At 35.3% G+C, this 27,682-nt stretch overlaps 1 protein-coding gene across 3 annotated transcripts in view; it reads left to right on the forward strand.

Annotated features, from left to right (window-relative positions):
* TBC1D5 (TBC1 domain family member 5) overlaps positions 1-27,682 on the forward strand; it is a 286,443-nt gene that overhangs the window by 18,909 nt on the left and 239,852 nt on the right. For 2 of the 3 annotated variants that reach the window (XM_031057620.1, XM_014307329.2), the window contains exon 2: positions 19,583-19,737. The gene's annotated coding sequence lies outside the window, so the exon portion shown is untranslated. Of the gene's footprint in view, positions 1-8,232; positions 8,268-19,582; positions 19,738-27,682 lie in introns of those variants that run through there. The other variant, XM_031057619.1, reaches the window with a different exon arrangement.

The raw sequence follows: 27,682 nt of genomic DNA on the forward strand, positions 1-27,682 counted from the left end.
TTCAGCTCTAGATCTGTGAACTTTAGGGAATCTCCATGAACACATTGGTTCAAATTTAGTAGAATCTAGGTGCCAGAAAAACATACAAAGCTCTGTCAAGGGATACTTGCTGTCTGTGGGGGCAGGATTTTTTGCTTTTTCCTGGAAGGTTATTTTATTGTATCAGTGTCTGTTATTTGCAGCCAATGATGACAGTATAAAAATGCAGGCTGTAGGAGTTGATTTATATAATTATAATCGTGTTATAATTTGGGAATATTTCTGTAAGCATAGTATATCTGATAGTAACAGAAAAATCAGTGGAGTTATTCCTGCAGCTTGAATCAGCCATTTATTCATGATTTGAACATAAGGACTTACATGGATATTAATCATCAATTTTTTACTTTCTTAATGTTCCCAAGGAAAGGTTGTGTCTGTAGTAAATTTGGTTTTCAAAAAATATGTTTTTACTGTAGTAGTTTTGTATTTATTTATTGCTAAACACTAGTACATTTCTGCATTTTTAAAGTAGTTACATTTACAAAAATGTAACTACAAATGTCCCAGTTGACTACAACTTTGCAAGCTGACAAAGTGAAGCCGGTCTACAAGAAGGGTCAAAAGGATGATCTGGGGAACTAAAGCCTTGACCTCAGTGCTGGGGAAGATCATGGAACAGATCATCCTAAGTGCCTGGCATGTATGGGACAACTGCATGATGAGGCCCAGCCAGCAGGGGTTTGTGAAAGGCAGGTTCCTGTTTATCTAACCTGATGTCCTGTGACATGGTGATCCATGGATCACCACTGCATGAGCGAAAGGCTGTGAATGTTGTTTACCTGGACATGAGTCATGGCTTTGCCACTGTTTCACATAGTGTTCTCCTGGAGAAACTGGCTGCTCATAGCTTGGATGAGTGGATGGATGGATGGGTGGATGGATGGATGGATGGATGGATGGATGGATGGATGGATGGGCGGGCCCAGAGAGTGGTGGTGAATAGAGTTACATCCAGCTGGCAACCAGTAACAAGTGATGTTCTCCAGGGCTCAGGGCTGAGACCATCCCTATTAAATATCTTCATCAGTGATCTGGATAACATGATCAAGTGCGCCTGCAGTCATTTTGCAGATGACACCAAGCTGGGGAAGAATGCTGGAGGGTAGGAAGCCTCTGCAGGGACATCTGGACAGGCTGGATTGATGGGCCAAGGCCAGTGGTCTGAGGTTCAACAAGGCCAAGTGCTGAGTCGTGTCCTTGAGTCACATCATCCCCAGGCAGTGCTACAGGCTGAGGCAGAGCTGCTGGAAAGCTGCCCAGTAGAAAAGGACCTGGGAATGCTGGTTTACAGCAGCTGAACATGAGCCAGCGTGTGCCCAGGTGGCCAAAAAGGCCGCTGGCATCCTGGCCTCTATCAGCAGTAGTGTGGCCAGCAGGACAAGGGCAGTGATTGCTCCCCTTTACTGGGCACTGATGAGGGCACATCTTGAGTCCTGTGTCCAGTTCTGGCCCCATGAGTGCAAGAAAGACACTGAGGTGCTGGAACATGTCTGTGTGCTAGAGCAGGGCAATGAAGTAGGTCTGGAGCACAAATCTGATGTGCAGTAGAAGGAGCTGGGGTTATTTAGTCTTGAGAAAAGGCCATGTGAGTTTATTGCTCTCTACAACTACCTGAAAGGATGGTTGTATCCAGGTGGAGGTCTCTCACTTCTCCAAGGGAACAAGCACTAGGACAAGAGGGAATGGCCTTGATGATCTTGAAGGTATTTTCTAACCTAAACACTTCTATGATTCTATTATTCTGTCTCCTTAGGATTGCTCTTTAATCATCTAACATGCTTGTACAAAAAAAAAAAATACATAAAAGAGCTTTCTTCCAACAAATAATTAGTAATCTGTCTTTGTGTACTGCACAATACAATAATGTCGTTAAGGTAATCCGCAAACTAAAGGCAGTGTAAAGTAAAGAACAGTATCCCTGTTTTCCTTAAAAAATGATGACTGTCAATTCCAAATTGCTGGTGAAAATGTTGATTTGTTGAATCAAACTGCATAAAGTGATTAAAATACTGATTTAATGACAATTGTATCACTTCTGTAAATATTTAGGGTAGTGCACTTCCTTCTCTAATAAAATTAGTTTAGGAAGTATTCCCCAATATTCAATCCTTTTTTTCTTTGCTGTTGAAAATAGTGATAAACTATAGAGCTACTAAGCCTCACATCCTTTACAGGGTATTTACTGGAAACTATTTTAAGAGTTGTGAGAGAAGTATATCTGGAAAAAAAATTCCAAAGATTGCTAGCCTTGATTCAAGCATGGGAGTTCATACATACCTAATGTACTGAAATTCTTTGTTATGTTTCTGCCTTAAGATTTAGAAAGACTGCAGTGTATACAGTGCAATCAGCTGTTCAAAGCAATTTTGGCTAACAAGCTATGGAACACAGAAAATAGAACTGAGGAAAAAAAAAAAGATACAACCTTTTTATCTTCTACATTAGACCAGTTTTCAAGTCCATCATCTCTGTCATTTAAAGCAGGTATCCAGAAAGCACAGTAAAGGTATTTGCCAATGAGCAGTTGTTCATGTGTGAAGATGATTGTCAGCTTTTTAGTGTTTGCTTCCTCTGGAACAACAGTGAGAAGTACATGTTATAAAAAGAGGGGTAAAGCTCTGTTAGTAACAGCAGGGAAGGCAGTAGGAGCGTGGAGGCTGTTGGCAGACACATCTAGTACTGAGGTGGACTAGGGGGCATCTTGCCTCTCTGCTGAAGTCCAGTGATCTCATCACCCATTGTAGTGTTTGGTGATGCTTCTGCTGTGCTGTGTTCTATCAGTCTAATTCAAGGAAATAAGTATTAACAAAAGAGAATCTTATTTTGTGCTAAGGGTTTTAAAAAGTTTTGATATGTAGGAGAGCATGAACAAGAAAAGGACTTTGGGCTTACAGTTGATTATGGTGGTTGCTCCCTGGTAGGAATGTTTATTTTGAGTTCCTGGACCAACCTCCAAGAAAGTTTCGTCCTTCATGTGGAAGAGTTTTGTCTTTCTGATCATAGCAAATTTTCTTCCCCATGGAACTCTGGGTAGTTATTTAACCAAAGTCAAGCAAGTACACAGAAGAGAGAGCTCAAACCCAGAATTTTATGCCTTGATCCTGAAATATGCTGCAGCTGAGAGATGATGAAGATATGAATAATTGAGTAACTTTTAGTCATTGCTAGAATGGAGTAGAGTTTTCCAGCTAACAGAAGTGGTGATAAGTGTTTTTTCTGCAGATGCTGCCAAATACCAGGTTAGCATCAACAAAGAATGTAAGTGTTGCTAAGCTACAGAGTAGATTGGTGAACTGTGAACATTATTTAAATGATGTTTTCAGTTGTTGAGTTTTTTTGACCATCTCTTATCCATCTCTTCACTGGATTACATTAGCCAGATGTTTGTCCATGAGGTGGTTTTGTCCAGCTACTTTAAGGTTGTGGTAGAATAGGCATTTAGAGTGGTGCATTGGAACCCCGCTAATCCTATGCCTGTGTCACTTAGCAAGTCTCAACAGCTGCATGTAGCTCTCGAGAAGGCGTAGAAAAAGAAATGATACTTCAGAAATTTCACAGGCAAGGAACTGGTGGGAATAATTCAGAGTTTTCTGCTAGAATTATGCAGATCACTGTACTTCAGTAACCAGGACTTGTGTCACATCTTTTAAAGGTGAGAGTTCATCATAGGTCCATAGCTGTTGAGATACACAGAAGAGTGGAAGTGTTTTTGCTTTTTACAAAGAGATAATTCAGAGATGCTGCTAAGTGCTTTCGGTCCCTTACTTGGTCTGAAGTTAAATATGCTTGTATTTGGCCTTTGTCAAGTAATTTCATGACTTGCTTGGGGACAGGTTGTGTGATACAGGGAAGTAAACTTCTTCTGGTTGTGTTTGCTCACTGTTAGATTGCTCACTGTTAGATTGTGTTTGAAAGAGGAAGGAAAGATTCTTCCGTTACTGCACTGTTTATGTCCAGAGATATGGAAGTTCATGACTCTGCCATGAGAGTCACAGATGATGAATTCTATTTGGAAATCTTTACACTGCAGCCCAGACAGACCTTCATAAAAAAACATGCTGAAGATTGAAAACATAGGTGATTACTACTTGTGAGAATGAGCAAAATAGTTCCTTATTGTTGCAAAAACCTTATATATGTGGCTGGTGTCAGTTAGGCTTTTATGTGCTCAACATTGAGAAGGATGATTCTTAGAGTAACCTTTTGAGACCTGTGCTTTACACTGTGTCACTCTAGTTATCTGGTGACCAGGACCTATGCTGTTGGAAGGAATCCCTAGGCTTGTGGTGTGCCCCCAGCCAGGGATTTGAGACATATGTTTTAGTTATAATCCTTTACTTTCTGTCAATTAACTTTTGGGTGCTATTTAATTTGTTAATCTTTCAGGAAACCTGTTAACTAAGAGGGAAGCTGGCTGTTGTGATGGCCCACTATGTTCATGTGTGGAGCTGAAATGCAGTGGTCGTTTCACTGTGGTTTCATCACTGCTGGAGTTTGTGGGTACCCTTGGCCCTTTCTGGTGTAGCCAGCAGCCTTGGACACTCTTGTTGACCACTGCCTTAAAAAGCCAATGTTCTGTCAATGGCGCTGATCAGGTTGCATTGATCTTAATTGTGGTATTTTGCTTCTATACTTAAATTTCAGCTAGTCTTTCCTGTTTCTAAATGCCTCTTAAATGCCTCCATCCTGCTGCATGGTGTTGGCAATAGTTCTCTTGTGTGCTGTTTGCAGAAATAACAACAGAGTCAGACTAAGGACAAAGTTGTATTGTTGCTCCAGATTGTTAATTTTTCTCTCTAAAGATTAAGAAGATTAAATTTCAGATGTGGACATTATTGGATAGTATTTAAACACTAATTAAAGGTACTAAATATAAAATTGTGACTCTTGCTGTTCTCTTTGGAAGCTGGAATTTACTTCACTGCAGAACAGTATAGGCTGCTAACTGAACAGTGGCTGCAGTTATTTCTCAACTTTGCTCTTACCTGGATATTGTCATTGTCGATATTTTCAGACTTAGCAGCTTACTGTTTGATGGTAGAAATCAGGCTGATTAATGTAACTGGGAACTGGAAAAACAGAAATATGCTCTTTAACCAAGATGTTCTTGATGAAAATGTGTGTAATGAGATGTGATTTTTTATGAGTCTGTATTGCTCTGTATCCACTGTGAATTTATTTGGGGGGAAAGAGATGCGACATGTGGGCATTTGATTTCCAACTTCTTGCTTATTTGTGTGGTGCATTATTTATTTAAATGGTAAAATAGTAAATTTAAGGCATGTGGCATATTTTTTTTCTATCTTTAACATGTTTTTTACTGTCTTTGTATCAGCTACCATTTACTGAATGATGCTTTGAAAGGATGCTTTTTTTTGTAAATTTGGGTTGAAGTTTGGTTTTTGCTTAAATCTAGGAAAACCCCATTACACTGAATATTTGTCTGAAGAATCAGGCTTTCACTTTTAGCCATTAAGTCTCACAGGTAATTCTGTTCTTATTTTGACTAAGGATGGGTCACTTCAGTGCAGTTCTTCAGCATGCTGTGTTGGGAAGATGCTTTATTTCATAACAAGAACTCTGGATATTGGGAATGCGAAGATTAGGGCAAATTGAGATCAATCTGAATTTTGCTCTGTGCTATTCTCAGCCTGCTGATATTTTGAGTATTGCAGCTACTTGAACATTTGTGACTTCTAATGCTACATTCATGCAATGGGAGAGGTGATAGGAAATCATTGTGACTGGATAGTCTTTGTGATTCATATTACCATAATAATAAGAATGAGAGTTTTCATCCTGACTACAAAAATACAAGTTTGTGAGTACTTAAAAAGTATGTTTTAAAGATGTGTGAAGCACTTGCTTGTTTTCTGGACTAATAGCTGTATTTCGAAGAGAAAGTGTTTCACATTGCCCAACTTTTGAGTCTGACATTGGTGACTCTGCTAATTGTAATAGAGCTGTGGAACTGTTTCATTCCAGATGGAACTTTAATCTGGCTTCTGATTGAGCTGAGTGTCCTTGTAGAGTCTCTTAGCATCTGCTTTGGAAATGTATATAACATTATTCAAAATTTGTACCAAATTAAACCACCCTAAGGCTATAATTCAATTTTTCTTTATTGAGAAATGTATTGTCAACAACTTTATGCCATAGAGTAAAATCTGCACTAGATCTATTATTTTTTTGGCTATTAACTGATCATTTAGATTGCTGTGATTGAATTTCCAGGTTCTTCAAGTTTACCTTATCAATTGTAAGCTTACACTAAGGAATCAACAAATAAGGCAAATGCGGTCTCCTGTTGTTTTTTTTGTTTATGGGCTTTTTTCACTAAAAGTAGATTAACTTGAATTGATGCTTTCTAGCATAAATTATTGGATTATATTTTTATTTATCAAACAGTAATGTTTTAGTAATTCTGGATAAATTCTGTGGATAGAGTTTGAGATACCTGTTCTGGTATTTGGATTATAAAATCAAAAAGAATACATGAAATATATTGAAATACACCATATCACATCAATATAATTCTGTATTTTACTTTAGTTTCTCTTGTATCTCTAACAGTTAGTGATTGTGACTTTTCTTATTTCTCACTTTTCTGAATTCTGGTTTATTTAATTATAGTTTTTATTATAAAATCTTCTTGAGCTCAGTATAGCTGCTGTTTTGAATACCAGTTCTGTTACTGAAGATGGTCAGATTAGGGAAGCAAATCGATGCAGTTTTTCAGTTAAGACATGATTTGTGAGATAGTCTCTAACTGGTTATGAGGAGTCTCTAATGAAGTTATGAAGTGTTGGGTAGCTGTGTATGTTGATGGTAATGTTCAGTAGATACTCTTATTTCAGTTTTGGGCATGAACAAAATGTAAAACCACAGGATTATGACCAGAAATTGTTCAGCCGACTACCAGTGTTACTGAATTTTGTTTATTCACTTTTTTTCTTCTTTCATTGCTGAGTGGAAGAGCCATGTGCACTTAGCCAAGTTCAGTCCACTAAATAGGTAGAGCAATATGTCAAGTCCCTTTATAATCTGCTTTTCCTATTACAACTATGCCACACAACAGAAACCAAAGTAGAACTTCCTATGTACAAGTGCCATTCTCTCCACTTCCAGCAGACTGACTTGCCCAGCTTTTTGGAGAATGGGTGTCACAGTCTACCATGAGGAGTGGAATCTGAGCCCTAGTTCACTGACATCATCCCTACTCCAGCTTCATGCAGTGTTAGTTGTCCCCATCCTCCTCCATTAAGTTCTTGTGCAAGTCTCTATGCATTTATTTGGATTTGTGTTGAAGAAAAAACAGAAGTTATTTATTTTATATTCCAGATACTTCTGGTATTTGATTTAAAAACAATTAAATTGCTATGATAACAGAATTTCAACCCCACAAAATGGGTTAGCCATTCAACTGGTGTAAAAGGAAATCACTTCCCTAACATATCTTCCTTTGGACATATTAGCTGCCTTGCTCCATCTTTCTTCATGCTCCATCTTTTATGCTTGAAGAAGTTTAGACAGGTTTGTGTTTCCGAGTTCTTTGTCAGTGAACAGAAGAGGTTGCACACAATTTACTTCATGGTAGAAGCCTTTCTTCTGGAGGAAGGCAGGTACTGGGCCAGAATGGGATATCTGTCTCCTGTCAGAAAGACTTAAATCAGCATTAAAGTGTCATGCATTTATTAGAGTGTACAGAAATGGCAACATTTTTGTGGTTTCTTTCCTTACATTTCAAGCATCCTCATTTATGTGTTACAAGAGACAATAGTTATGAAGTGAGAGTACACATGAGATAGAGACACAGTTGCCAAATCCATCTCTCTGGTATCTTAATGCCACCAGCTTGTACTGAAGTCTGAAAATATATGACCAAATCACTCATTAATTTCTTGAGAATAGTTGAAGAGTAAATACCATTGTTCAGACTGTCTTTTCCAGCACGATGTTGGAAAGATCCCAAAACTAACACGATATCAAGGAAATGGGTATCTAGGAATGCAGTAATAATATTCTGCCTTTTCTTCCACCATCTTTCTTCTAATATTTTATATTTCAGTACTTCTTGGGAATTTGCTTTTTCAAGTTTTTTTCATATCAAAAACAAGTGAAAAAAAAACCAAAAAAACCCCTCTCTTTCATTTACTTAACCAGATTATTCCATCCATGATGCTTACAAAATCCCATCATTGCTTTGTGACTTGTCTGTTCACTTGGTGAGTTTCAAACCTCTGTTACTTTTTTATGTGCAGAAAATTGTTGTAATCTGGGAAATTTTACTTTGCAGGTATATATCTAGTTTTGAAAGGACTAAGTACAAATTAGGTCTTGCTTTTAGTCACAAATAAAAAGGCAATATTCTAAGGTTTTTTTAAAGCACCCAATGACAATTTTCAGTCTCCATGGAATAAGAATTTTATGATGGTTCTTTTCATTTATTCTCATCGATGACATGAAATTGAATAAAGCGTGGAGAAAAATGGACCATAAAAAACATGGTTTGTGGGAAGATGACCTACTTTCACTAAGTCACTATGTCCCTATTCTTTCTCTTATATGAAAATTTGTTTTTGTAGGTCCCACATACTGTCAAATACCTAGTATGATCCCCGGATTAGTGGTGTTGCCATTCAGCTGGTCAGCTGGAGAGATTACGCTAATTTAACATCTATGTGATGGTTGTACCAAAAGGAATTGCAGATTGATGTACAGTGTATTTATATTGTTGTTTGAGAATCATTAAATTACTATTTGGCCTAGTTAAAATTATTTATAAAAGTGTGAAAAATAATAGGCTGTTTCTTGTGAGTTTTTAGCCATCGGTTATTAGTAAGTTTAATTTAGCCTCACTAAAATGAAATTAAATTGCATAAATAAATATCTCGGATAAATGTAGATGTGCTTCAATTAAATTGTTAAAATCCAAAAGAAAAGGGGTTAAATAAAGTGAAAATATTTCATTCATAGATACCTGGATTTTGGTTTGACCTGTGTTTGTTAAAGGCAGATATGTTTGTCATTCTGATGAAGATGCATTTCTTCTTACCTTGCTGTTGACAGAATCTCACCCACTTTTCCCATTTATTATGATAATAGTCTACCAGATGTCATATGTCACAGCCTAGTGAAGTTGTCTCTGCCTATTACCACTTACATATAATGTGCATTCTAGGTTTTCTTTCCTTAATTTAGAAAATTTTATATGCTCTTTGACATCCCCTGTTTTATTAGTAGAAGAATAGAGGCAAACTATTTAAAATACTTGAAAGCAAGTTTACAAAGAATAGGCTATTTTATTCCCATTTTAAATAACATTATGTTAAAAGTCTGCCTTTGTATGCATGGATAACCTGAATCTCATACAAATGGTCATACATTTTAAAACTGGAATAAGTTATGCTGTGCAACTTTTTTTGAAAACTGTCTGTTTCAGTGGGCAGATACATAGGTAAGTTCAAATAAGAAAGGCTGAAAACGCAAATTACTGTATGTTATGGATACATCTAGTGATAAGAGCATCAGAAATCACATCTCTTTAGCTAAAACATAAAACTGGACAGTGGTCTTTCTCAAAAGAGTTATGATCTACAGGACAGGATAATCTCTTACATGTATATACAGATAGGAGAGGAGTCCAAAAATGTTTTAGCACAGATACAGCAAGCTGCCTTTTGGTTGAAGGTGTAGCACTGTACATCCCTGTGAATTAAAGGCCTGTGGAATTCACACCATGCTTGTGATGATGGGAACCTCATGTTGCAGAAGAAGTAGAGCTACCTGTGAAAGCACAGCCAGAGACTGGGGAACTAGCACTTTTCAGTTGTACTGGAAAATTTTACTTCTGTGAAAAGCTTTGTGCTGAAAGGGTTCATATCTTGAAAAATGTGTATTTTCTACAAGTTTGAGCTGTGTTCATTTTGCATTATGTGTCAGCAAAGAAGATCGCGCTGACTTTTCATTCTTATGTTTTGTTTTTATGTTTGGCTGCTTTTTTCCTGTTAAAAAAGGTAAAAGTGTCCCTTAGATTTATGGATTTTGTGCTTGCATGCTAGAAGGTACAGGATTCCATTTAAGATACTCTTTTTCTTTCAAAATCAATATTCAGAAGTTTAAAGGCTTTTTTATTTTTTGTCCAGAACAACAAGAACATGCAACAATCAACAATATAATGTAGTTTGTTTTCTTATATTTTGTTGTGGAATTGTTGATACATAAGGGTAACTGTTGCACAAAAATGCTTTTGTTCTTCTACAGTAATATTTTAGATGAAAGAATGAATTCTTCTCTGTACATTCCTGAAGGGATCATTGCATTCCTTAAAGCTGCATTATATAATGTAATATAGATGAATATGACAAAAGTCAACATAGGAAACTTATGCTTGAGGTAGGAGAAATCAATATGAAGCCTGACATTTTTCTTTTATATTTGTAATATCTGTGCAACCAGAATTGACCAAGGCTCAGAATATTTGTAATTAGAGCATCCTGAAAAAAAAAATTGAAATAAAAAGTGGGTCACTCTCTGAAATCCATATTGTACTCCCGAAATTTCTTTCAAAATGAGGTTTAGTTTCTTATTAATAAAAACCCAGTACTTAGGTTTAATTTATATGCCTTTCCAAGACTGGAATTTTTCAAGTGACTGTATTTTAATTTTAAAATTAATGCAAAGGAATATGTTAAATTTTAAAGGTTAATTTTCTGTAAAGTCAAAACAAAACTGAAAGTATGTATGTTCAATAGGAATCCCTTTTTTATTGAAATTATTATCTGTCAGTTGTTCACCTTTGTAAAATGAAAAGTGTAAAAAACAAAAAATGGGGGGAGAAAATTTGTATAAAATAACTGATTTCTTGGATTGTTTTCCTCCTCTATCCTTAAACAAAATGTAGATAGCAAATCCCAGTCCTGCTGCAGTCCTGTTACACTGAGCATAAGGCAGACTTGATGCATTGAAAAAAAAATTTTGTTCAGTCTTATGTTGAGAACATTTTTCTAAGTGAACAAAGCCTATATTTAGAAAATATTTCTACCTTTCTATAGCAAAGACATCTGAAGTATTTATACCAATTTTAATAATGGGGCATCAAAAAAGGATATCTTTAGCCTAATGGAACAAATATGGACTAGTTGATGAGCTGTCTGCACTTCAGAATTCAACACTTAGACATGATTAGAGAATGTATGCATTTTCTTCAGTCTGGAAGCAGTAGCAAGTTTAATAAAGCTGAAATGACCATCAGTTTACTCTCTTTACAGTCCATAATGCCAATTCGACAAATATACTTAAATTTCTTACGAAGGCTTAGATCTCAAATAAAAGAAGCAGTTTTTACAGCATTTAGAAATAATTCTATTGTAAATTTTAGTTTAAACTTGTGGTGTAGGCTTGTGGACTCTGATCTGTCTTCAAGAGCTTTTTATTTTCTTGTGGTGTTAATATGACAACATAATTTTATATAGTCAAATTTATTTTGTAGTATGGTTCTTGCTCAATTTTTATCTAGACGTATTTTACATAAACACCAGGAATGCAGTTGGTGATGTTTTCTGGCACGCACAGCATTTCGTTTGCTAATATCTGAATTAGCAGAATATTCTTTTTAATGTAGAATCAATAATTTCATATAAAATGAGCCTTTTTAATTGTTCAATCCTATTTCTTTATTTTTATTAGGAATGGCTTAGTTGTTTCATACTTGATCACTTTGTCTACAGATTACCACTTTGTGTGTTTGTAGTTTGCTACTTGTTTCTCAGCAGTAACATCTCTTCAGCTCTAAGTCCAAGGAAGAAACAAGTATACAGGTTTGGTTTTATTCTTGCATTTTGTCTGTGTTTCACTCATTTGTTTTCATTTTATTGGGCCAAATAGGCCAAAGAAAAACTATGACTTTGTATGCAAAGAGATGAGGTTAGTTTGATTATGAATTAATATAATTTAAAAAATCAGAATTTAACTGTTATTAAAGATGCAATTTTAAAAAGTACTGTCATTGACACTCATTCAAAAAACATATTTGATGTATTATCAAAACCATTTAATTTCCTTTAAAATAATCCCCAATCTCTGAGCACTTTTTACTGAGAATAAATATAATCTCATGTATTGTGTAATCTTACTAATTTTAGCTGAAGTCATTCTTTTGCCCTATCAAAGTCTGCTCAGCTAGAGGGAGGTGGAGGTGTGCTTCTGTGCAGTGGTGGTTTTCTCCTGAGCAGAACTCCAGCGTTACCAGTTCCTGACAGCTGCAAGCCAGCCTCTGGGCATCTTGCTAAATTTTCAAATGTAATTATACAGTAGACTTCCTTTAACAAATTCTGTGTTCCCCACTATAATTATAACAGCTCTTGCCTCTAGCCTGTTCCTTATCTTACAACCCACCTCCATATCTCCCACTGCTGGCTAGTGTTATCCAGTAGAGCCGATGGATCTAGAAAAGCAGAGCTTATTCTCTCTGCTGTCTTTCATCCATACAGAAGATACGTTTCTTCTGGTCCGTCATACTCATATGAAATGTCCCTCAAAGCTGAAGATTGTTCTCTTATTCACAGAAGAGCTATTGGTTAGCATGCCACTTTGATTTTTCAAACCATTTTTGAGTGTTATTACAGGACCGGAGGAGTTAAGGAATTATTAAGAGCTATCCATGAAGTGACTGAAGAAGCCAGGACAAAGAAAGGAGGTCTTCTAAAAAAACTTTTTCATGTTGTGCAGTTCAGGATATAATTTCTTTCTACTATTTGTGTGTGACTGTGTTCACAGGGGTCCTAGGATGAGGGAAGAGACCAGGATCTGACTCCATGTTTCAGAAGGCTTGATGTATTATTTTATTATATATATTATATTAAAACTATACTAAAAGAATAGAAGAAAGGATTTCATCAGAAAGCTAGCTAAGAATAGAATTGGAAAGAATGATAACAAAGGCTTGTGGCTCAGACTCTCTGTCCAAGCCAGCTGACTGTGATTGGCCATTAATTAGAAACAAACAACATGGGCCAATCAAAGATCCACCCATTGCATTCCACAGCAGCAGATAACCATTGTGTACATTTTGTTCCTGAGGCCTCTCAGCTTCTCGGGAGGAAAAATCCTAAGGAAAGGATTTTTTATAGAAGGTGTCTGTGACAATTTGTGTGTTAGGTTTTCATGTGTTCATCCTCCCTTTAAGAACACACATGTAATGCCGTAATAAAAATAATCAATGATGCTTCTTTTACATGAAATGCTACATAATTTTAGCCAAAGAATGATGAAACAGGAAAAGTTACCCACAGATATTCTCAATCTACTATTGACTCATGACAAAGAAATTTAAAAACAACTATGCAGAGTAATAATCTCCTGTCCACCTGTCTGTTAGCAAGGGAAGTGATGGGTTTGTGTATGGAAATCCGAAGGTAAGAAGTAAATCAGAGGGAACTTATGCTGTTGAAGATGTGCAGAAACACTTCTCCTTTTTCTTCAGTTTCTTACTGTAGTTGGCTGTGGTAGATGGACTGGCATTGAAGAATTGTGTTGCCTGGAAGGTGGCAGATTGCCGCTTCTCAGTCTGTCCTGCAGCGGGATCAAGTACACATCAATCAAACCTTTCCTGAGAAGCTTCAGTTTGTGTCATACCCCAGCAGTCCTTGAAGTCATGCTCCCATTGACCTTCCATAGTTTGCCTACATCTTCTAAGAATTATGATATCCAAAACTGTATGAAGTACAGAAAGAGATGGAAAGAAGTAATTTTCAGTTGTTCAATGCAGGTGCTGCCACATGTGCTACCACTTGTGCACACACCTAACCACATGCACTTTGTGTGCTTGCCAGTGTATTTCGGTGAGATGTGTTTTTCAAAGATCCAGCAAAATTTACTCTTTTGATTTGTATTCTTCTCTATTCATTGATACCCTGTGTAATGGTTTACTGGTGGTCCATTTTTTGTTCGTATCTATGATGTGCCTTTTCTAAAGGTAGCACTTTTGATTTGTCTTTATTGATTTAAGACTATATCTTCCATTTTTCAAAAGCGTTTTGAAATCTTTCCTTTGAGGTGCTGCTATTTTCTACCAACATTCTATTATCTGCTGATTTTAAAAATACTACTTGGAGTCACTAGGACTGTTATGAAAATACCAAAATACCAGATAGAAACAGATAAAACAAATGTCTCTGAGTAACATTTGTAATGTATGTATATGGTTTGAGAGAGCTGTTAAAAGATATTCTTTTTAGAACAATTGCTCTCTTGATTTCAATAGTTTTTGTGTCCAGCTTATAATGTTTATGTCTGGACAGTATTTTGTTATATATGACAACAGCAATGCAGAACATGTTTAAAATCTCTCTAATCTGAAGTTTGTATCCCATCTACTGATACCTCCCATCCATGAACCCAATTAGCAGTGAAGTCATTCAGATGAGTTTGAAGGGATCAATTATTTTTTTTCTCTATGTTCTTTTATCTTCTTGAAATTTGTTTGTGCAATATTAGGTTCTAGAATCTTTTCAGGTTTCACTGGTGGATTGTAACTTGAAGATGTAACTTAGGCCCCCTGAGGGAAGACTGGAGAGGACTTGTTCTAAGTTTGGTTGATTGGTTTTTTCTTCTCTACTTCTTTTGATTTCCTTTATTCTGATCTTTTAGAGATAATGAGACAACAGATGTTATGTCTTTCTCTATAATTTCAGCAAGACTTTTCAGGTTAGTGTTTTTTGTTTGTTTTTTAAATTCCTTTTGTTACTTTATTTCCTCTCCTTGTTCGTAGCAATGGCATGTGTGTCTTGTATCACTGTAGGTCTCATTGATCACTAGTACAGGACATGGATGATGACTTTTTTTCCAGTGAGACAAGCTGACAGGATATGTAGAAGAAATTTTCTTTGCTTTTGCATGTTTTGTAACTTCAGAAAGGCACAGTTAGGCTCATAGTAGTAAGATTTCAAAGGTTACCATCAGAATATTGTGTTCCTTTGCCACAGCTTATCTACTAGGTGGAATGGCAATAAACAGGTCAGTTCCAAAAAAATGAGATCCAAAATTTTGCTTATCTGAAATGTAAAATTAGAAGTGATTACATAGTAAAATCATCATTGTAGCCTTTTGAACTGCAGGCTATTAAAGTGGGTCAGGTAGAAGATTGAGGTAGGACATGGGGGACTTTGTCCTTGGCTGTTATATCAAAACATATTAAGGAAATCCTTTTATCCTGAATGACTTTGACTTTGATATTAGGTAGGATGGCCTATGAGTGGCCTTTTCTTCGTGTTTAATAAATTTGTGTGTGACCACTTACTCTTATATACTGCAAGATGGAGAATTTCACCCTGATATAAAGCTACAAAATTAGGAGCAGTGAAAGCAGGGTGGATTTTTTTTCAGGTCTGTCATATAAGCTGAGCCCTCTTGCCCACCAACAGAGAATGAGAACAGAAGAATTGTTTATACCAATTTTTATTGTCTCTTTAAAATTCAGTGTTTTACCTTTCAGTTTGCTTTATAGGTCGCTTAATTTTTGTTACTTTCCTTTATTATGAGCTAAGAACAGAATGTTGCTGAATATGCTAAAATAGATGTATATTTTTTAAAGTTGGCATTTAAGCAGACAAAGAATCATGCTTAATGTTGCTGTGATAATAAATAGTACTATAATTGATTGTTGATAGAAACCCTTAAAATATGTTTTTATGGTTGAAATATACTTTGGATAAACAGTGTTCAGTTTGCCTATTAAAATAATTCACTATATGCCATGGTTTCTTTGAGTATTAAGGAAGTAGGACTTTTCCAACAACAGTAATTGGTTGACACTGCTTGACCTTAATGCAAAGCTACAGTATTTAATGAACAAACGGAGGGAATAAAGTTTTGATAAATAAGGCAATTTTCATGAAACCTTTAGAAATATGCTTGAAGTCTTTTAGTGTTAGATTGACGGTTTCTCCTTTTGTGAAAAGAATAAGTGAATAATTTAAGGCTATATTTCATGTTTTCAGATCTTCATTCTGTCATATAAATAATAGACTGTGAAATGCAGCAGCTCTTGCATTCACAGATTTAATAGACCTGTACAAGTGAATATCTTTCTTGGCTTCTGGCATCTTAGAATGCTCTTTTGTGTGTATGTGTACCTGAGAAGCAGTGCAAAAGTGGGACTCTCTTCAGTGACCAAATTCCATACTTTAAATGTGCCACATATTCTGTTTTTAAAGGAATTGTTCTTTTTAAAATACTTTCATTGCATCTTGATGTCAATGTTAGTATTTTTGGATTTTAATTCTGTATTATGATGGACAGGTGTCAAAAAAGCAGCACATGGCTATTTGAAATTAAAGTCCTATTTAAAATTTATTTACTTAGAGAAAGACTATGTGAAAAGAATTCAGATTTGAATCCCTCAGCATAAATCTTTGAAATACCATTGAATCTTGATGAGAAATTAATCAAATGTATTTACTAAAATGGTGAAATATTAAGGTAATTTGTTTACTATGTGTATTCTTAGTTGTGTAAATTTTTTTTAATGGAGACAGTATTGAGGGAGGAAGAACAGATAATAGTAAAATCAGACTAGTTTCTTTTCTTTATTCCCATCCGCTTTTCCTCCTCCTGCCCTTTAGTTTAATATCTTTTGAAAAAAGAGTGAGGTAAGGCTTACTGAGAGCAAGTGGCAAACCATTGGGATGTTTTCATGTTCTCTGTCTTCCAAGAAGAACATGGTTGTGTGACTAGTGGAGCATGGGAAGCAGAAATGCTTCTTTGAAAGGTATGTACTATTGTAGCTGTTTTGTTACCTTGAAAAAGTAGCTTCCTTAAACAGTTCCCTTTAGAGGTTTAAGGCAGATATTACCTGTGTTTGCTTCCTGATACCTAGTCCTTTAAACATTGGAGTTATTCTAGTTGTTAGGAACCTTCTTCTAGCATATGATCCTGAATTCCTGCTTTCCTCCATCATATGTGGGAATGGAGGCATTTGTTCAAGTAAGGAAATGCCTTTATTTCCTTACTTTATTCATATATTTAAGACTTTATTCATATATTGAAGACTGTTTGTTGTAAATGATGTTCAAGACAACTGACAGATGGTCTGCATTTGTGATGGTATTGATTTATGCAGTCCTCATGTAGGTTCCAGAAATGTTTAGTAGGTATCCTTCAAAATGAGCTGTCTACATGAAGATGCCATCACTTTTCCTAAAATACAGGCAGATTCTGTTTGTGCTTACTAATAGCTCATGTCAAAAAGTTACTTTTTCTTACTTTTCAAGAAAAAAAACCTTTATTTCATTTGTTATGGTAATAAAAATCTTAACATAATATTGTTTTGTTTTACAAGTTACTCTGGTAACTTATTAATGTCTTAATATTTTTTCATTTTCTGAGATAATTTTCTTCATATTCACAGTAAGTCCATCTTTTGATTTCAACTAGGCCAAATGTTCAAATGGAGATCATACTTTTCCCATTCTCCCTAGTCTATCTGACTTGTTTGTAACTCAGAAAACATCAGTGCAGGCATAGAGACCATTTTTCAGTCTAACATTGAAAAAACTGTCAAAACTGTATGAACCACACAAAAATCTTTGTGCTGAACTGGTGTGAAATACATTGTCATCACCTCTGTTTTCAGAACTTACACAGAGTAATATTTTCTATTTATTTTGCTACATGAACATTATTTAAGCCATTGGCTGGGAATGTTTCTGTTGTTTTGGTAGGAATTTACAGGACTAGTGTCTTAAATATATTGATTTTATTGAACCAGCCAGTCACCATTTGGGTCCACCTGTGACTGAGTTGGTTTGTGATACTTGAGCAGTGCGTTATTATTCATTGTTGCTTCAGTACAAGACTGTGGTCTCTCTGTAGGAAGTCCTCTGCAAATATACACATACAGAGTTTGGCTGGAAATGCAGGAAGGATGGTATAAAAAGCAAAGGAAGGCAACGGGAAGGCAGAACAGCAAAGGATGCTTTACTAGTGGCTAAATGGACACATTTGCTAATGCTGATGATTTATTTTAGATTCTGAAATGGTTACTGTTCGTTATTTAGTGAGTGTGGCTTTTTTTGTTTAATTTGTTAACACCTATAGAAATTAGAAAGAACAGTAGTTATGACAAATGGACTATGTAATTTGAAAATTGTATTTTGTCACATGTTTTAGTCACAAAACCTAGTTGAAATCAATTGTCCAAACATTCACTTAACATATTAATAAGTAATACAGGAATACTCTAAGCCCTCTTGAATTAGATATATTACATCTTGTTACAAAATTTAATGCCAGACTTAATAACTCAAAGTATGCTCTAGAATAAAAATACATTTATGTGCTAGTATGTGGTAATTAGAATGCTAATCCAAATTACAAAAAAACTCTAAGCCCACTATTCAGTTGGAACTGTTTTATATACTCAAGAGCAGACAATTACCTTTAATTGAATTTCTTTTTAAAAATCCCAATTTTTATTTTTTACAAGTGGGTATGCTTTTTTGTGGTATATTTCTAAATATTGCAACACTGTAATATTACAGCCATCAGATTTCAACATTGGTCAGATTTCAGAAGCTATTTGGGTATTTACCTGCAAAATCAGTGTCATTTAGGACTTTTATATAAATGTGTCTAGATGGTTGTGTTCTCACATTTCCTGTTGAAAACACTATAGAAACAATAAAGTACCACCTTTTCAAAAAGGGAAGATATATTTCCAATTCAACACTATTAGCTTTGCATATTTGTAACAGGAAGAATTATTTTAAAATATAATTTTATCCTGCCATGAGTAGACTTATGTCATCTCACAGTTGCTGAAACATTCTGCATAAACATATTTTGAAGAGGGTTTGTTTGAATTTTTTTTGCTTATTTTTTGTGATTTGAGCAGTTAAAGGAAAGTTAATGAAAGATAGATGCCTGATCAGTTGCTGATGTTTCATTTGTTAAATTTTTCTTAGAACCATAACCTTCAACATTTTTAGTGTGTATGAAACCAGCTGTAGTGCGCTGTAGAACCCTATACAGCTTCTTGTGGTCTTATCAATAATGATTGAACAACTTTCTAGAAAATAGATCTAAAATATCAGTTTATAGAAATTTGTAAGATACATGTTTTTAAGAAGTTCATTCACAGGAGGAGAAATTGGAGTAATGGTGAGAAATATCCAAGAATGACACATTGATAAAAATTTCAGGTTGAATGCTGAATAAGTCTCCATAATGTTCAAGTTGTTCGAGTTGTCTGTCTGTCATTATTATCGTCTTAGAAATAAATAAATGAAACCACATGAATTTATTTTACATGTTGTTTCTATCTCTCCTGATACATGATTATGTGAAATACAGTACTTACTTGACTTGAAAATACTTAAGCTTATTTCAGTCGCTTTTGTTTTTGTTATATTGAAATGTCCAGAAGAAATGCAGTGCCTTATGTCATGAATCCTTAACTTGAGTGCTGTTTGACCAAATAAAAAACTCCAACTATTCTTAGGCTTTTTTTTTTTCACTAACTATATTTATTCTCCATCTGAAGGTCAATTCCAGAAGTCTGGTACCAGAACTGCCATTCCAGCTTCTTCATTGCTCCTGGTGGCCAGGGCATATCCCAGTGCTATTTGCCTGTTGAAAGTGTGGAGAATATCCTTCTGAAGACAATTGTCTCCTTTGTGTTTGAGCACCTGCCGCTGTGTGAGTTGTTTTGGGGTTTTTTTTTTGTATTTTTTAAAAAGAACAAACTGACTTTGCCTCATTTTCATTAATGCCATAGTTACACATTTGACATTTATAAAAATGTTTGTGATGTATCTCCTGCAGTTGTCCAAAAACTATTTTCCCACCATTTCTGTATCAAAAGAAATCTTATTTTACAAATAGAGGTTCTTTTCTGCCTAGTTTGCTGCATTAAATTTTAAAAGACAAGTGAAAATAGTGACTGTAGTATTTGGTTTTAAAACTGACGGATAACTGTGTTGCAGTCTGCTTCCCACAGAACTGGTGGAACACAGACCGTGTCAGTGGGAGCTTTTCTTTGCTTTCTCCCATAATATGCCCTAAGTCCCGACCTGAAGGGGCAATTCACTCTCTAATTTAAACCTCTCCTTAACATTAACAACATGGCAGTGTTTAGTAATGATACAGTGTTTACTGTTAAAGACTTGCCAATTTGGCCTTAAATAGCTAGACTATATTACCTCAATTTGCCATATTCCCTCTGTTTAGTTTGGAATTACCTTGCAAATGTTAAGGTGATAGTATTGAATCGTATAAAGGAATTATAAATTGGAAATCCTAGCAATGTGGATTTAAAATTCTAGTGTTGATCTATAGAAACACACTAGTTCAAGTAGTTAAAGGTCAGTAAACTCATTTTAATAGGCACTTTTTTTTTCTTTTACTGACTTCCATCAGTGCCTTTAATTAGTTATTTTTCCTTCCTATTCTCTGGATAATTTAAAACTCCTTTCTGAAATGATTTTTTAAGACGTATATGAGCTTGGATATGTAGTTTCTGTACCTTTTAAGTGTAGTTCGTTTTTTCCAGTGTTGCAATAAAGTACGGAACACTATGCAGTACATTAAAGAAATAGAGCCTATGCATCAGAACAATTTTCATGCCTCGCTCAATTCTTAATGTAAATTAGTAGGAACATTGGTTATCCATTTGAGAAATTGAGTTGGTATAAAAATAAAAATGCACTTATGGTGTGTGGTGCTTTGTGTATCATCTTGGGAGTGTTTTGCTGTTTATCTGTCACTTGCATTAGAAAAAGCAGTCACTGGCTGCAGGTGACATTAAAAATTAAAGGTTAACCTCAATTTCTTTACTGACCAGACGTGGGGCAGAAAGTTCTTCTGGATGTGTGCCTGGATTTTGGAACTGTCAAATAGAGTTGAGAAGTAGAGACTGGTGCTTTTGGTGGCTTAGTCTTTTTGTATGTGCATGTGTGATTATATGATTTCACCATTTCCAAGTGTTGAGACGGCTTTTTGTAGGTTATATCAAGATCATTTTCCATTGCATCCAACTTTGTGAAATTAAAAAATTACACGGTAACACTATAGTAAGTAATTATAATAAACTTATTTTACTGATCTACATAATTCTAGGAATGTCTTTTTATTTTGTTGCTTAGAAAAGCTAATTAAAATAGCTGTCTTTCCTATTACTAGAGAATACGTGTCTTTCAAAAACTAGTTAAAACTGTTCTTGAAAATTGCCTTAGAAGCTTTTGAATATTCTGGTTACATTTAATGTAAGACAAGCTTTATATACTCATGAACAAACCTGGGAGATCTTTCTCTAAATTTTTGACAAACTCAGCTTCTCCCTCCTAGTGCCTGCAAGGTGAGCCAAGCTCAGCAGCATGAGCTTCCCTTGTCTATCACTCCAAATGTTGGAGGCAGCATTCAGGCTAGTGAAGAAGGGTTCAGGCAGCAGAGGTTTCCATGTAACCTGCCAGATATCTTTCCTTTGTTAAAGAGGTATTGTGCTTGTTCAGTGGTGGACCAGACTACAGGCAAGTCTTGATCTTTGAGATGCAGCTTGAAGCTGAGGTTGCTGCTCTTACCTTCCATTTAATCTCTTAATTTTCTTAGCCATGCAGTAAAGTAGCATGTATGTAGTGAGTAGATCTGGTGCTTCTTGTTGGCTAATGAGGGAAAATGAGAAGGGAAGAGAGAAAAATCAATTTTATTTTGTGAGTAAAATAGACTGCTAAAATGCATAGTTTTTTTCTTCCTCCATCCTCCATTTACCAAACAGTGGTGTTTGGTTCGTCGCTGTTTTCCCTCTAATGTCAGTGGCCATATTCCCTCTTACAGCTCTTAATGGTAAAACAAGAGAATGGAAGTTTCGTTAAAGAAAGCAATGCATATTGCCGATTTAGAAAAGAATACTATTTTAGGAACCCTAGTATTTCAGATGTCTATAATCTTATTAAAATTATATATCTATGAGATTGCTTTATAGTAAGTTTGGCACAGTTGTTTCAGGACTCGTATACTGTAGATTGTTCTGACTACAAATTAAATCATGTTAAGAATTCTTTGGTGGAAAAGTGATAATGCTCATTTAGTGTGCTTTACTTATTATTTCTAATTTGTTAAACCTATATTTAAGACAGATAATTTTTCTGAAGACAAAATATTTTTAAATGCTAGTTACTAATTTTCCTGTAGTTTCCCCTGCTTGAAATTTTTCCAATGTTCTCTGAGATTGATTTCATTTAATATTTCTTGCTTTCAGATATTTTTATGTTGACACAATACTGAAACTGGTCAAACAAGTTTCACCATTGAAATTATTTATAAAGAAACTTAAATACTATATATCTTTAAACATAGTTCCTTTGACTTAGGGAGTAGTTAAATCCCATATAATAGTTGATAATTGTTGGCTTGCAGCCTGGTTCTGAAGTCTTTGTTTTACAAACTGGGTGATAAAGCATCAAGAAAACTGAATGTTGGGTCTTTTTTAGATGAAGTATCTCAGGTAATTAAATACTTCAGGAATTTATAATTTGTTTATAATTTGAAATACAGTGCTTTCTAAGAAGAAATCTTTAAGTGATTTTATGTATTGTCTTACAGACTCTAGAATAGGCATATTATAATTTGTCAGTTAATTTAAATTTAAGTAAACTTCTCTATCTGTTAGTCTAAAAAGCGCTGGTGATTTGCAACTATATTACAGGTGGCGTCTTTTCTTAAATAGTACAATAATCTGTGTTTTGTGGAGCAAGTGAATTACCCGTTTGTTACACTGTTATGCGGCTTGTAGAGGTCATCATACATCTGTATGAACAGAACATATAAGTATTTTGAAAATCCAGCACCAGTTCAAACAGCCCAATTCATTGCAATGTTTCTGTTGTTGCTGTTCCTACAGGGTTGGTGATCCATTTGCTTGTGTTTAATTTGTGTCTGTATTGCAAAGATGCGCTCGAGAAAGATATGCATAAGATAAGGACTTTTTCTCAGATGTAGAAAACTTGCAGGACATGCAGTTTCAAATAGTGGAAGAACAAGTCCAGGATAAAGAGTTGTTTTGCAAAGCACTAAAATCAGGTTATATCAGTTCCCCTTCAGGGTACATAATATCAAGTCTAGACTAGTAATTACCATAGCTTTATTTTCAGTAGCTGTCTGATTCTCCAGTGAGGACTAGTGGTAGTGTGTGTTATTAGCCCATAGTCTTCAGACATCCTTCCTGTTTCTCCTCTTTGTACCATGATTACTTACTTTTATAGCTGACAAGTTTGGTACTGCTTCACATCTTTATTAGTTCAAGTTTCCTGTGGCAGTGGTCTTTGTACACTGCATGGCCCTTGCCCTTGCTCCTGCCCCTGGCATGTTGCCCCATTTCCCTCCCAGGACTTCTTTTGGGGCAACATGAATCTGAAGCCTGGGCTGGCCATGGACAGAGCCCAGCTGATTCTGGCAGAGATTTTTCATTGTGCTTGGGGTTTGCTTTGTAGTTCATCTTCATTTTAACCACAAAACCACCCTTACCCAGTACAAAGGACGAACGGACTTCTGCCTTGCAGTACTTTAAAGTGAGCTTTATAACAAACATGGAGAGAGACTTTATACCAGGGCCTCTAGGGATTTAGGCCTCTATAAGTAAAGGATGGTATATTTAGATGAAATCTAAGCAAGAAATTCTTAACTATTAGGCTGTTGAGACATGGAAATGGGTTGCCCAGTGAAATGCAGGTGCCCCATCCTTGGAAGTGTTCAGGGCCAGGTTGGATAGGACTTTGACCAACCTAATGTAGTAGATGTCCACCTCTCTGCCCATGACAAGAGGCTGAACTAGGTGTTCTTTAGAGGTCCTTTCCAACCCAAACCAGTCTGTGATTCTACTTGAGGAAAGCCGCTTCTTGCCTTTATTTTACCTGATTAGTATTATCTATGTCTCTTACATAGTTTCATTTTATAATGTTTATTCTGCATTTTGTTGACTTTCAAGCTTTTTCAGAGACACTGCAGTGGTTACAAGTTGTATTGCTTGAACCTGGTCAAAAGACTTCAATTTGTGGTTTGGTTTGGTTTTCAGTAAGAGCTTAGATGATCATAAATGCTGATCAGAATTTGTTTAAAAGGATTTGTTAAAATTGTTCTTAAAGGATTAAAAGTGGCAGCCTTAAGAAAATTTGCATTAAGTGAATGATAGAGGGGAGAAGCAGTTGGGTTGCCAGTGGTGTGTATAGTTAAAGAAAACCAGTATTGTAATGATGTGTTGTTGTATTTGAAGTGATCCTCCTACCATAGATGTGACAATCACAGACAGTTGTCTCTGGTGTGTTTAGAGCTGTGCTAATGTTCCAGTAAAGTTTTAAGGACAAAATAAATTTTCTAAAATATTGGCTGTAATTTCCCTTGAAGGAAGGGATGCTATTTCATGCCTGTCCTTGGCTCTCTTTTCTCTCCCTCTGCTCCTCCTGAAGAAATTCTGTGTGATTTACAGAATGATTTGCTTCCGGGACAAATTCTAAAGGAAGTTCACAGAATTTTAGTGGGTTTTGCTCTTTAAGTTATATGGATTTAAATGTCTGAACATGTACTGAAGGATATTGACAGGTACCAGTGTAGATGCCAGCCGTGTGCAGTTGGAGTCCTGTACTAGGGACTGATCTGCAATGCAAGCAGCAGCATTTCTCAGTTGTTGTGACTGGCCAGCATTTGTAATTTGATGGAAAGCAGATGAATAAAGCCAAATTAAAGTGACAGTGATGACCAACTGCCTAGTAATTTAAGACCCTGCACACATTGTGTAGTGCTATTTATTTATTAAATAGATATAGTAAATATAGACCTTTATGCATTTCTCTAAGGTGATAGAAGCCATGGTGGGCAGAAGTTACTGTATATTATCAACACTCTGCCATATTTGAATAAATTAATGTGGAACTTATATAAAACTCAGAACTTTCTGAGCAGCTTCATCTGGTTTTGTTCAAGGTTCGCTGAGTGATGTACATTACATAACTTTATATTAAACACTTTCTTTGCAACTTTCTTGGTATAATTTCTGCAGATCTGTAATTTTAAAAAATTAAAATCTTGGCACCAACTTTTGCAGTAGGTTCCTCCATATTATGTGTCTGATCCTCTAAGATCTTTCCTCATAAACATTAATGTAGTAAGAGTTGATTCTGATATGAATGGTTCAACTAGATTTACAAGGAGTGGTTGAATGTTGTTTTATCATTTTTGTTAAGTAGCATGCATGCCTTAGAGTTATAGAAAAGGCTACCTCTGTCTTGAAACTTGCAATATTTATCATCTTTTCCATGGGAATTGTAGATCAGGTGCAAGAATTTCTCTATATTATAAATGTTCTAAACTTATTTTGGCATATTAATCTAGATTATTTTAAAATCCAGAAGTGTACTTTATAGTGAGATCCAAGCTGCTTCTGAGGAAAAAATCATTATTCTCTGTCATTTGGCAGAGAGGAGTAAGGGATAGAAAAGGAAGAAAATGCTTTTCTTTTTAAGTGAACGTATTCTTCCCATAGAATGTACCAACAAAAAGTAGATCAAGACAGTCTTGCTTGGAGACACTCATACCATCTGACAGGAAAGTGATTTTAATTAATTTAAAATCCAGAAGCAACAGTATTTCTTCCTGGGTAAATGGTAGGAAGACCTTAATTACACATTGCTCTTGAAAGCACAGATTGCACTTAGTTTCTTTTAGGTCTTTTAGACTCGGACTTTGGAAAGTATTTAACTTACAGGAAGTAATGGAGTACTTTCCAGAATTAACAGGCTGTTAGTGAGTTTCTCAGTATGAATATAGCTACTTGAAAAGAATAGGAATTTGGTGGAATGTTTTGTGGTTGGGGATGTTTGATTTGGTTTGGTTTGGTTTGGTTTTTATAACACAAAATCATCCAATACCTTCAGCTGGATTTTGGCATCAAATTTTTTTAAAACATTTGCTGCATAAAAAGTAAGTTTTGACAAAAGCAAAGGAAATGGCAAAGTCTTGAAGTTGTGAATCAGTATCTAGTATGTCTAATCATGATTTAGTGCTGCAGTTGCGAGTATTTTATAGTATGAAACTGCTCTAGGTGAATAGTGACCAGCTAGAGGAATAGTGAGTGACTAATTGTATTTCTAGATTCATTTTACTCATTAAATGCACTTTTTTGTGAATGAAATGCAAACATAGAATGGAATTGTGGTTACTTCTGTACATGAAAACTATAGTTATGAAACCTGCATGGTTTTGTAGCATTTTAGGGGGAAATAATAATGGTTTTGTTTTACTTTAATGTTTAGGTTTTTAGCAAAGACACATTTAAATATTAAAATTTTCCCATGCAAAACATTTTTCTTATTCCAAAAAGATACTGTAATAAACATCATTAAAGGGATGGACTATTTCGTGTAAAAAAAGAAGGTTCCTCATTCATGACATTTTTACTCTACATAAGGATCTTATGCCTTATGGTCCTAGATTGTTTGAAAAGAAAATTTGGCTAATGCAATTTTAAAAATTTTTCTGATGCTACTTTTGACATGTTATTCCTTTCTTGAATATATCATTAGTGGACAATGCAAATTTCATATGCAAACTTCTTTGAAGGGTTGTAGTAAAAGCTGCATTTAAGATTTTGCCAGTATTAAAATTGCTTCCAGCATCTTGTTTCTTGTGACTATTTTAAGTTTTATAATTATTATTGAGGTTTCAATATTTTCTCTGTGGCAAGTACGAGGGAGTGGTATCAGATTGTTTTCCCTATTTCCTGTACAAACAAGCTCTGAGTTTGGGAAGGTCTTCTTAACATCCCTCAAGGTTTTGCAGTTAAAAGCCCCACAAAATAACTTCCCCTTTTCACAGTATTTGTAGGGTGCTAAGAAGAAGGGTTTCTTGTTTGTTAGCCACAATTTGGTCTGGTGTAGCAGTGACACTGACTTCCTACTGCCAGGCATTCAGCAGAAGCTTGGGAAATGTAGGACTTTACACAGAAAAATTAATTGGTTCAAGTCATTGGGAAAAGGGAAATTATATTTAATGGAAAAGACTGATGGTTTGGGCCATTGTCTGAGTCCATACTTCCTCCACTTGTCAAACTGGAACAGGATCTTGAAGTCCTTTTAGATTCATTTTTATTACAAGCCACAACTTATTACAAAGCTAAGGGAGACCAGAAAATTCACTGTTCTTTAAAATATGTCTTTGAATATATACGCAGTCCATGCATTTCAAGTTTTGTCTTTTAATGATTACATGTTGAATAACTTGAAAAACAACATATATAACCAGCAATTTCATTATACACAGAACTGATCCAATTCATCTTATGTGCCCAATTTTACCTCCTTAAGATGTGTGACATTTTTTCATTCTCATAGTGCTTCTCAGGTATCAAGGAATCACCTCCTTAAAAACAACATATGTATCTGAGACTGTGGTAGTTTGAGAGCTGTTTCATTTCATATATTTGCATTTGCAGTCTGAAAATGTCACACTAAGCTCTTACCAAAACACACACACAAAAAAAAAGTTCCTCATTTAAAAATATGTCAGAATATTTGGACCAATTTGATTTACCAGTTTTTCATTCTGGAAGCCTGGATTTTTTGAGTCAGAGTTGCATGTTATAAAATTAAAGGAAATA

Source organism: Geospiza fortis, unplaced genomic scaffold (assembly GCF_000277835.1).
Source record: "Geospiza fortis unplaced genomic scaffold, GeoFor_1.0 scaffold95, whole genome shotgun sequence".
In the NCBI taxonomy this organism is placed as follows: domain Eukaryota; kingdom Metazoa; phylum Chordata; class Aves; order Passeriformes; family Thraupidae; genus Geospiza; species Geospiza fortis.